Source organism: Silene latifolia, chromosome 8 (genome assembly GCF_048544455.1).
Source record: "Silene latifolia isolate original U9 population chromosome 8, ASM4854445v1, whole genome shotgun sequence".
NCBI classification, from domain to species: Eukaryota; Viridiplantae; Streptophyta; class Magnoliopsida; order Caryophyllales; family Caryophyllaceae; genus Silene; species Silene latifolia.
Genome location: NC_133533.1, coordinates 22,909,541 through 22,922,513, shown reverse-complemented (window position 1 = coordinate 22,922,513; position 12,973 = coordinate 22,909,541).

The window sequence follows — 12,973 nt, the reverse complement described above, 5'->3', positions numbered from 1 at the left end:
CCGGTTGGGAGAGAGGGATTATGGAGGATTTTTTCTTTCTAAAAACTCTTGTTTTTGAGATGAATGAATAATAATATCACTCACACATTCATATGGTGAATAATAAAATTTTAAGCAAAAGAACCCTTGTTCTTTTCTAGGTGAAACCGGGTAGGAGGAAGAGGAAGGCCAATGCATGGGCTAGGTGCTCTTCCACAAGAAGCACTAGGTATGCATGCCTAGTTGTAAAAAGAATGATTACATCTTCCACTAATCTAATTAACATTATAAGAATATGTTAATTATATCCTATATTTCGGTCCATATGGATAACATGAAATCCATTTTATTTTTGTCAATTGTCAATATGTCACATGTCATATGTAACATAAATTTGTTATGTATTTTTAACATATTAAAAATCACCGTATTAATAAAAATACGTCATATACAAAAATCGACTTAGTAATTCATAATTACTTGTGCCAAAATATTTTACCAATTTATAAATCATATTTATAATAATTCATTCAAATTTAATTGTTTCTTTAAACAATAATTTCATCCGAGGAATGATACAATTCGATTATTTTACCGTATCTCATTTCAATGAGATACGTAAATATTACTTTCCAAAATCGTCCGTCAATTTTTCAAGTAATTTAATTAACTCGTAACATTATACGATTAATTAAATGATCAATTAAGAGTGTTGCCCTATAGGTATGACCTAGGGGTCAATCGATCACCACCGTCGCATCGACAAGAATGTCAAACTCTAGTCAGCCAATTATTACCGATATATGTTGACCAGTTGACAGTAAAAATAGTTCCCAATTGTATTCTTTAAAATGAGATTTAATAATGATATTTAAATCATATGATCGCACTATTGTTGAGGACACATTTCCCAACAGAATCAATCAAATATGTTCAATTTAATTGAACTAGTCATGAATCTTATTAACATAAGACTTCTTATTGACGATAATATCATGTGGATTTATCTTCATAAATCTGGATATTAAAGATGTATTATATATTTCTCCAAAAGTCATAAATCATTCCCAATGATCAATATGTCATCCACATATAAGACTAATTAAAATTTCCGTAATTCCCACTAAACTCCATGTATAAACACAACTTCTCGACTTATCGAGAAACGTTTTATCACATGATCAAAATGTTGATTCCAACTCATTGATGTCCTACTTAAGATTCTCTCTTAAGTTTCACATTATCTTAGGATTGCAAGAATCTACAAAACTCAAGACATGTATTGAATACATTCCTTCTAATTGAAGAAGTGGGTTTTAGATTTACTCGCTGTGTATTTCATAATAATGAAACACAATCCCTAAGAAGATCCAAATAGACTTAAGCATTTCAACCAGTGCAAAACCCTTTGCTACCAATCAAGCTTTGAAATCTCTCTTTATTAGTGCAAAACCCTTTGTCACTAATCAAGCCATTTTATTTCGGATTTTCATGGCTCTAAGCCTTATATTGAGTTGTGACTTTAAACACTCTTATGTAAGTCATTTATTCATTACTTTCCAGAAGTAACTTGAATCAAACAATTTCTTTGTAAGTTATAAGCTCTTTACTTTCTTAAAAGTAGCATGAATTCATCATTTTCAACAAGTGATGAATTTAACCTCCTAGGTTTTAAAGAAACAATGTCTTACACAAAACGTCTCATGTAGCCAAGAAAGACCAGTTTCTTGCGACATAACATTCTTTGTGACTCTTGAATAAGTTCTCCCACTCTGTCTTCTAGAAATAAACTTGTATTTTAGAAAGACAGCTTCACGAGCCACAAACCCGTCGTACTCGTGATGATTAAAAAGGGAAAAAGAGCAATTGTTTCTTGTGTAAGCTTACAAACATGGTACCTTACCATATCATATCTCATATGATTCGTTTTAGTTTTAGTGGAAAAATAATTTAGACAAAATGATAAAATCCCCAAAAGAATCAAGTAACTCAAAGTAACTTGATTGAAGTTCAAACCATATCGAATAGCGTTTGATTTCTTATCCAATCACACATTATTCCATAATGCGTGCTAAGAGAGATTAACTTGTGATACTATATCACATTTCCTTTGGCTTATATCAAAGTATTCACTTTGATAATCCCATCACGACTAAATCGTGATTCCTTGAACTCTTTAAACTTCTTCAAAGATTTTTCTATTTACCTTATTAAGTGAACACATTAGCGTCAACTTAAATCGTTGGTCAAAGAAAATGATCAACCTATTTTGGATCGATGATTTACAACCTCGATCTCCTTTTCAACCAAAAGGCACGAGACATCTTGCTTTGAATACAAGATACGCATATACCATAAGATCTAATGGTTTCAAGAGTACTCGATAACTCTTTGCGTTAATCATTCCAGAATTTAAGGTTTAATCTTGGGTTACCAATTTGAGTCTTCCATCATCTTCATGATATATCATTCTAGTTTGGTTTAGAATATAATCACCTTGATAATGGGCTAGCCATACATCAAATCGTGGTGTATAGGGTCACAAAAGTGAATCCTCTTTTGTATCTTAACAAGTTTGTATTCTTATTTAGAGTTTATGTACTTAATAGTCACAATTAAGTATAACTCCAAACCTGAAAACTATATTTAGTACACAATGACTCTATCTCTTGACTTCATTGTTGCTAGTCGTCATATTCTAATCATCCTATGTATCAAACATAACGATGAAAAACCACCACCGGTTTCTAATATTGACGAAGTAGTACTAGCAAAATGTATGTCAATTAAATAAATAAAGAACTAAGTCTTATTAGATGTCCCGCAACTAACTTGCTTATTCTTTAACAACTTGGGGTAGTTACCTTTCTAGTGTCCAACATTTAAGACAATGGAAACTTTATTGGTCGGGATTGATAGGTTTAGTATCGTCATTCTCAATAACTTTACTTTTAACATTACCTTGTATCAATTCCATTTACTTCTTGAACCTCGTCCTCATCTTAACGGTTTAAGAGAATGCTCCCACTCATTTCAATGAGTCTTTGCTTTGAGAAGCAAAATTGAATTCATGAAGATTACTCTTCATTTGTTCGTTTTAGTCTTAAAACTTTCATTGAAGTGGTTGCGTTATTTTGGTCAATTACGAATTCTGACAAAACTAATTACCAAAACAATTTATCGCTTCAAGAATCAAAAACCTGTTTGATAATGAATAACTTTAATCTATACTCTTTACAAGAGATCCTTAGCAATGGTTCATTTGAGGTTTTAGAAGAAAATTCATAGTTGTCTTTAGTTACGATGTTTTAATGGAGATTTGAATCAAAAACGAAATGATATCATATATGAAATGTGCTAAAGAAATAGAACAATATGATAACGGAATAGTGGAAAACTTGACATTTATCGTTTTAATAATACTTGTAAATAACAAGTAAAGCATTTACATAATGACCTCTACCCAACTATGATAAATGATTCCAAGACCCAAATTCATATTAACTTAGGCACTGTGTGGCCGATAAAACCCTTATCAATATAACTCGGTGGATTAACGCTTTAATCGATTCTACTTTTAGAACTCTTTCTCGATAATATTACATTAACATTTATCTTTATCCCAAAACACATTCAACAAGGGCACGGTGTGGCCGATAAAACCCTTATCGAAAAACTTTTGTTGAGTTCAATCCAAATTTCGAATAAATGTGTCCATGATCCAAACCCACATTAACTTGGGCACGGTGTGGCCGATAAAACCCTCATCAACATGAATTCGGTGGATAGAAATTTATCACCCACTTCCCCTACGTAACAAGGTTTGTTCCCCGGTGTGGCCGAGTGCACTCCCTCACGAAATAGGTTTTCATGGTTTCTACTATTTGGTAAGGCTAAGTCTCAATTGTTTATTTTAGCGAGAGGTCATGTCAATTTATTATCTATCACGTTTTAAGCGAACTAAACCGGTGAACTACGATAATTATAATTGACACGGTCGATAAACTCGATTAAAAGATGATGCATGTTTTAGTTTTGGCGATTTAGCAATGCATGCAACATATAAATAAAATGCAAAGCATAAAAATAAAATCCTAGTATGACCTTCCTAAAATAGAAAATCTAATTAACTATTACATATTTGGAAACCAACTCCATTGGTCCCTTGAACTTCGGTTGAGGCACGCATCTCGAGTTAACACCGTCTTTAATGTAATTCCTTCTTGAGTGACACCGTCTTCAAGAAACTCCGAAATAATTAAATTACATAACAAATTACATAATTTCCTATTATACATTTGCAATTAAAATAAAATAAATCTATTAAATTACAAAACGGAGATACGAGATCACAATAAATTACAACCGAATCGATATTCCCATACATTTCGGGTAATATCAATTAAAAACTAAGGCCATACTAAGTAAAATTACATAATTCAAAATTACATAAATTAAAAATTATGACAATCATAAATAAAATGCAGCATTATAATATGTATGAACATGCCCAATTTTATGCTAAATCGCCTTTAAGGAACCAATATCGTATATTAATCGGTTTTTACGGATTTGCGTGATTCAACCTTTTAAAATCACAATAAATTACATAAATTCATATTTATGCACACGTTAATTACCCTAACCAACTTAGGACTCAAAATTAGTCTTCACTAACTATTTGACTATAATTAACATATATTACTTAAAATTGTTCATTAATGGACTCAAAATTACAATAAAATGCTATAAACTTCAAATAAATCATAAAAATTTTAAATAAATTTGAAATTTGAAATTTAAACTCATGAACATTCTGTAAAAATACCACGACACTCATAATGTTCAAAAACTTAGGTTAAAAAATTTCGAAAGTTATCGGGAAAAACAATGTTGCGGTTTATCGGATTTATCAATAAAAATCATAAAAACATGAGAAAAATTATATTCATCAACTTTTCAATTTTAGATCTGAAAAAGATAATAAAATGCAACATGTGACGTTTTTCCTTAGTCATGAAGTATGTTTTAGCAATATTTCACTAATTAAGTCACTATTTATGCTATTTTTCCTCAAAATTCATAAATCATGCATAAAGACTTCATTATTGCCTATTATTTTACACACATCTTGTAAAATTGCATGTGACAACATACTAAATTTCTATGACCAGATTCGAAATATTTCTCATATTAACCTATTTTTCATTTAAATTCGATTTTTAACATGAAAAATCCATATTTCGAGCATAAGAACTCATAAAATTCTAAATATTTCCAGATCATCTAAAAATAATATATGTGAAAACATATCCAAAAACCATCTGAATATTCGAAGTTTAGCTAATTTTCGTCCAAAAATGACATTTTTATCATAAAAATCACATTTTAATGCCAATATTATAAAAAATGAACAATAAAATCCATAAATTAAACCAAAATATCCTAAAACATTTTAGGACCAGAAACTTTAACATGCATAATAAATTTCATGATATTTCATAATAAACACAAATTTATAAGTTTTGTTTGTTAATCATATAATTCGGAAAAACAATAACCGATTTGCATGCAAACAACCAAGGCTCATGATGCCGCTTGTTGGAAATCTTTATCTCATTATACAACATATTCTTATATGTTTCAAATTTATTTAGTCATAAAATAAATTCTAGATCTTATGCATGCAAACTAAAATAAAAGAAGATAAGAAAATCAATTTCTCACCAAATAAATTTCGGTCAAATGGGCACCAACAAGATCTCCTTCTTGTTAGTTCTTGAGCTTTCCAAAATGGATGAACATACATGACTTCAAAATAGAAGCCCTCCAATTAGTTGCACCCAAGACTATCCCTTAAACCCACAAACTAACATGTACTAGATGTTTGTCATGTAGTTTACCTTAAAATCTATTACTAATACTCATATACTACTTCTAGTATTATTAGTGTTTGATTTATACATATTAGATTCATCATACTTGATTTTATGATGAACAAGAGAGAGGTTTATGTTTTTCTTAGAACATAAGAGAATGATGAATTATTGAGAAACAATCTCTCTAATTATGCATGTAAAACCGGTTAGGTGTAGTTGTAATGAGCTCTGTTTTTTCCTTTTTATCTTCACAAGACAAAAATGTGTAAGTCTTTAGCATGGTCAAGTCACTATCAATTGTCATAGACAAATGAACAAGACAAATGAATATGACAAAACTAATAAAAGGAGCCACCCAATTTCGGTTTCAATAGTGTAATATGGAGTCCATTTTATTTTTGTCAATTGTACAATTGTATGTCATGAGACATGTGACATGTCTTATGTCATGTTTTAATTTAAAATGCATATTTAACAAATTAAATATCATTTACAAATTAAATAAATCATATTTAACAAATTGACTAGTAATATAAAATTATTTTCTCATAAAATGGTCATTTAATTACTAGTTAGTATAATTCACAACATCTTGTAATTATAACTGACTTATCATTCTCATCTAGCGTGTTTCGCAAACACCGATTAATTTTAGTAATATAACTTCTTAAATTACTAAACAAAATCTCATTTAATTGTTGGTGATTTAAGAGTAATTACCGGTTTCATTTTGCGTAATTAAGGTTGGTTCGTTAGTGGGTAATTTATGAATAATAAATTGCAAGTTTGGGAAAATACGGAGAGTATACTTGCATAATTATTTACGGAATTACGGTTTAGCATTCGGACGAATGACTATGACGGGAAACGGAACTTAATTCCGTGTCTACTCTGAAAAGATAATTAATTAATTTCAAGGGAAACCAATTCAACGTATTCCTGGTTTTGAAGAGTTGCAACTCTTCAGAATAACTTCCCTCCCTTCCCTGTTTTCCTCTCTATATAAACAAAGAGGAAGAGAAGAAGCAGACAAAGAAAATTCTTCTGACATCAACAAACAGTTAACAAACTACACACAATATTTCTATATTACGTCTCTGATCTTTGAGTGCCAAAGACAGAGGGGACCGTCTTATCTCAGTAGAAAAATTCGGTATAACCCAGGCACAAGAATAAGGGTCGAATTATTCTATTAGGAAAGCAAGAGTCGATTCGGTCTGTATTTGTTTGTCAAATTTGTTGTTCGTAATAATCAATCCCCTAACATTAATCACATTATAATAAGATGTCATTTTCTCTCTTATAATAATAATTTGTTCAATTTTAAGGAATTAATTAATCTGTATCGGCATACAATTAATTAACCTTTTTCAATTAAGGGAATCGTCCTTTAGGTGTGACCTCAAGGGATCAACTGATCACCACCGTCGCACGACAGTAATGTCAAACTCTAGCCAGCCAATCATTACTGATATGTGTGGACAAGTTGACTATATATATAATGTATCATCCCTTTCGTATTCTTGGTATGAGATTTAAATATGCGATCAATTATGATCGACAATTGTGATCGCATTATTGTCGGGGACAGTTACTCCAACAATTATAGCACATTTTCTTTGGCTTATATCAAAGTCTTCACTTTGATAATCCCATCACGACTAAATCGTGATTCCTTGAACTCTTTGAAATTCTTCAAAGATTTCTCTATTTACCTTATTAAGTGAACATATTAGCGTCAACTTAAATCGTTGGTAAAAGAAAATTATCAACCTATTTTGGATCAATGATTTACAACCTCGATCTCTTTTTCAACCAAAAGGCACGAGACATCTTGCTTTGAATACAAGATACGCATATACCATAAGATATAATGGTTTCAAGAGTACTCGATAACTCTTTGCGTTAATCATTCCAGAATTTAAGGTTTAATCTTGGGTTACCAATTTGAGTCTTGCATCATCTTCATGATATATCATTCTAGTTTGGTTTAGAATATAATCACCTTGATAATGGGCTAGCCATACATCAAATCGTGGTGTATAGGGTCACAAAAGTGAAACCTCTTTTGTATCTTAACAAGTTTGTATTCTTATTTAGAGTTTATGTACTTAATAGTCACAATTAAGTACAACTCCAAACCCGAAAACTAGATTTAGTACACAATGACTCTATCTCTCGACTTCATTGTTGCTAGTCGTCATATTCTAATCATCCTATGTATCAAGTACAATGATGAAAACCTCCATTGGTTTCTAATATTGACGATGTAGTTCTAGCAAGATTTATGTTAATCCAATAAACATTTGAAGAAGAAGATCCTATTAGATGTCCCACAACTAATTTGTTGATTCTTCAATAATTTGGGGTAGTTTCCTTTCTTGTGTCCAACATTTAAGACAATGGAAACTTTATCGGTCGGGATTGATAGGTTTAGTATTGTCATTCTTAACAACTTTACTTTTAACATTACCTTGTATCAATTCCATTATGATCTTTACTTCTTGAACCTCGTCCTCATCTTAACGGTTTAAGAGAATGCTCCCACTCATTTCAATGAGTCTTTGCTTTGAGAAGCAAAATTGAATTCATGAAGATTAGTCTTCATTTGTTCGTTTTAGTCTTAAAACTTTCATTGAAGTGGTTGCGTTATTTTGGTCAACTTTGATTTCCAACCAATCTAGTTACCAAAATTAGAAACAATTCATTGTAAGTAGATGTGTTAGTCAAGAATCAAAAACCTGTTTGATATTGAATAACTTTTATCTATACTCTTTACAAGAGATCCTTAGCAATGGTTCATTTGAGGTTTTAGAAGCAAATTCATATTTGTCTTTAGTTACGATGTTTTAATGGAGATTTGAATCAAAAAATCGAAATGATATCGTATATGAATTGTGGTAAAGAAATAGAACAATATGACAACGGAAAAGTGGAAAACTTAACATTCATCGTTATAATAATACTTGTAAACAAGTATAGCACTTACATAGTGACCTCTACCCAACTATGATAAATGATTCCAAGACCCAAATTCATATTAACTTGGGCACGGTGTGGCCGATAAAACCCTTATCAATATAACTCGTTGGATTAACGCTTTAATCGATTCTACTTTTAGAACTCTTGGTCGATAATATTACATTAACATTTATCTTTAGCTCAAAACAAATTCAACAAGGGCACGGTGTGGCCGATAAAACCCTTATCAAAAAACTTTTGTTGAGTTCAATCCAAATTTCGAATAAATGTGTCCATGATCCAAACCCACATTAACTTGGGCACAGTGTGGCCGATAAAACCCTCATCAACATGAATTCGGTGGATAGACATTTATCACCCACTTCCCCTACGTAACAAGGTTTGTACCCCGGTGTGGCCGAGTGCAGTCCCTCACGAAATAGGTTTTCATGGTTTCTACTATTTGGTAAGGCTAAGTCTCAATTGTTTATTTTAGCGAGAGGTCATGTCAATTTATTATCTATCACGTTTTAAGCGAACTAAAGCGGTGAACTACGATAATTATAATTGACACGGTCGATATACTCGATTAAAAGATGATGCATGTTTTAGTTATGGCGATTTAGCGATGCATGCAACATATAACTAAAATGCAAAGCATAAAAATAAAATCCTAGTATGGCCTTCCTAAAATAGAAAATCTAATTAACTATTACATATTTGGAAACCAACTCCATTGGTCCCTTGAACTTCGGTTGAGGCACGCATCTCGAGGTAACACCGTCTTTATGCATCGCCTTCTTGTGTGACACCGTCTTTATGGAACTCCGGAATAAATAAATTACATAATAAATTACATAATTTCCTATTATACATTTGTAATTAAAATAAAATAAATCTATTAAATTACAAAACGGTGATACGAGATCACAATAAATTACAACTGAATCGATATTCCCATACATTTCGGGTAATACCAATTAAAAACTAAGGCCATACTATGTAAAAATTACATAATTCAAAATTGCATAAAATAAAATTATGACAATCATAAATAAAATGCAGAATTATAATATGTATGAACATGCCCAATTTTATGCTAAATCGCCTTTAAGGAGCCAATATCGTATATTAATCGGTTTTTACGGATTTGCGTGATTCAACCTTTTAAAATCACAATAAATTACATAAATTCATATTTATGCACAAATTAGTTACCCTAACCACTTAGGACTCAAAATTAGTCTTCACTAACTATTTGACTATAATTAACTTATATTACTTAATATTGTTCATAAAAGGACTCAAAACTACAATAAAAATGCTATAAACTTCAAATAAATCACAAAAATTTCAAATAAATTTGAAATTTGAAATTTAAACTCATGAACATTCTGGAAAAATACCATGACACTCATAATGTTCAAAAACGTAGGTTAAAGATTTCGAAAGTTATCGGGAAAAACAATGTTGCGGTTTATCGGATTTATCAATAAAAATCATAAAAACATGAGAAAAATTATATTCATCAACTTTTCAATTTTATATCTGAAAAATATAATAAAATTCAACATGTGACGTTTTTCCTTAGTCATGAAGTATATTTTAGCAATTATTCACTAATTAAGCCACTATTTATGCTATTTTTCATCAAAAATCCATAAATCATGCATGAAGATTTCATTATAGCCTATTATTTTACACACATCTTTTAAAATTGCATGTGACAACATACTAAATTTCTATGACCAGATTCGAAATATTTCTCATATTAACCTATTTTTCATCTAAATTCGATTTTTAACATGAAAAATCCATATTTCGAGCATAAAAACTCATAAAATTCTAAAACTTTCCAGATAAACGAAAAATAATATATGTGAAAACATATCCAAAAACCACTGGAAAATTCGAAGTTTAGCTAATTTTCGTCCAAAAATGACATTTTTATCATAAAAGTCACATTTTAATGCCAATATCATATAAAATGAACAATAAAATCCATAAATTAAACCAAAATATCCTAAAACATTTTAGGACCAGAAACGTTAACATTCATAATAAATTTCGTGATATTTCATAATAAACACAAATTTATAAGTTTTGTTTGTTAATCATATAACTCGGAAAAACAATAACCGATTTGCATGCAAACAACCTTGTGCTCTTGATACCGCTTGTTAGAAATTTTTATCTCATTATTCAACATATTCTTATATGTTTCAAATTTATTTAGTTATAAAATAAATTCTAGATCTTATGCATGCAAACTAAAATAAATAAGTGAAGAAATCATTATCTCACCATATGAATTTCGGTCAAATGGGCACCAACAAGATCTCTTTCTTGTTAGTTCTTGAGCTTTCCAATATTGGATGAACATACATGACCTCAAAATAGAAGCCCTCCAATTAGTATAACCCAAGACAATCCCTTAATCCCACAAACTAATATGTACTAGATATTTGTAATGTGGTTTACCTTAAAATCTATTACTAATACTCATATACTACTTCTAGTATTATTAGTGTTTGATTTAAACAAATTAGATTCATCAAACTTGATTTTATGATGAACAAGAGAGAGAAAGGAGTTTTTATCAAAACATGAGAGAATGAATAAAAAGGAAAAATCCTCTCTTATTTTATGTTACCAAAACCGGTTGGTACCCATGCATCAAGACCATTTTTCTTTTTCTTTTTGTCTTCACAAGACAAATGGTGTAAGACTTTGTCCATTATCATGTCACTATCAAGTGTCATAGACAAATGAATAAGACAAATGGAAAAAAATCAAAACTTCTAAACAATGCCCACCAATTTCGGTTTTGATGTGTAACATGGAGTCCATTTTATTTTTGTCAATTGTACAATTGTATGTCATGTGACATGTGACATGTATAATGTCATGTTTTAATTTAAAATGCATATTTAACAAATTAAATATCATTTACAAATTAAATAAATCATATTTAACAAATTGACTAGTAATTTAAAATTACTTTCTCATAAAATGGTCATTTAATTACTAGTTAGTATAATTCACAATATCTTGTAATTATAACTAACTTATCATTCTCATCTCGCGTGTTTCGCAAACACCGATTAATTTTAGTAATATAACTTCTTAAATTACTAAATAAAATCTCATTTAATCACATTATAATAAGATGTCATTTTCTCTCTTATGATAATAATTTGTTCAATTTTAAGGAATTAATTAATCTGTATCGGCATACAACCAATTAACCTTTTCAATTAAGGGAATCGTCCTTTAGGTGTGACCTCGAGGATCAATCGATCACCACCGTCGCACGACAGAATGTCAAACTCTAGCCAGCCAATCATTACCGATATGTGTGGACCATTGACTATATATATATATATATATATATATATATATATATATATATATATATATATATATATATAGAAATAGGATCCTGTGCGAACCTAAAGTTCGGTGCGAACTTACGAACTAAATAAGGACCACTAGATTTAAAAAAAGAAGAAGTAAATCAGCGGTCAAAAATTAAAATAAACCCCAAGTCCCGACATTAAACACACCCACCATCATTCACAAATCACAACCTAACGCTACTCCCAAGTATCACATCCAACAAACTTCGCCGGCACTGGAGCTCCGACTTAGACTAGCATCAACCTTGCGCCCGTCTGATTTTCGGATCTTGTACCGGTGTTTATAATGGAAGATTTTGCGTAAATGCAGTTTATAATGGTGCCGGTGAATGTGGAGGTCGAACGATGAGGTGCTGTTGGTGGATGGAGCGAGGAGTGGTGGTTTTGTGGATAGAGAAAGGCGCGAGATGGTGATTTAATGGTGTTTTTATGGTGGTATGGATGTGGTTGTTGTCGGAGTTCCATGGACGGCGGGAAATGTTAATAGCATGACAAAATGAAGGTCCCGGCGATGGATGGAGATGATGAGTTCAGGTTGGGTGTGGTGATAGTGACGGAGTGGTGTTTCATGATGTTCTTTATTGACGTCGGTGCCGTCGAGTTGCGGCGATGTCTCCGGCGTGAGTTGCGGATCGTGGTGGTGTGCTATTAGTGGGTGGTGGTTTGTGGATACACTGAGTAGTACCCTTAGGTACACGAGTATACTGCTATGGATACACAAAAAGTTTATCTGCC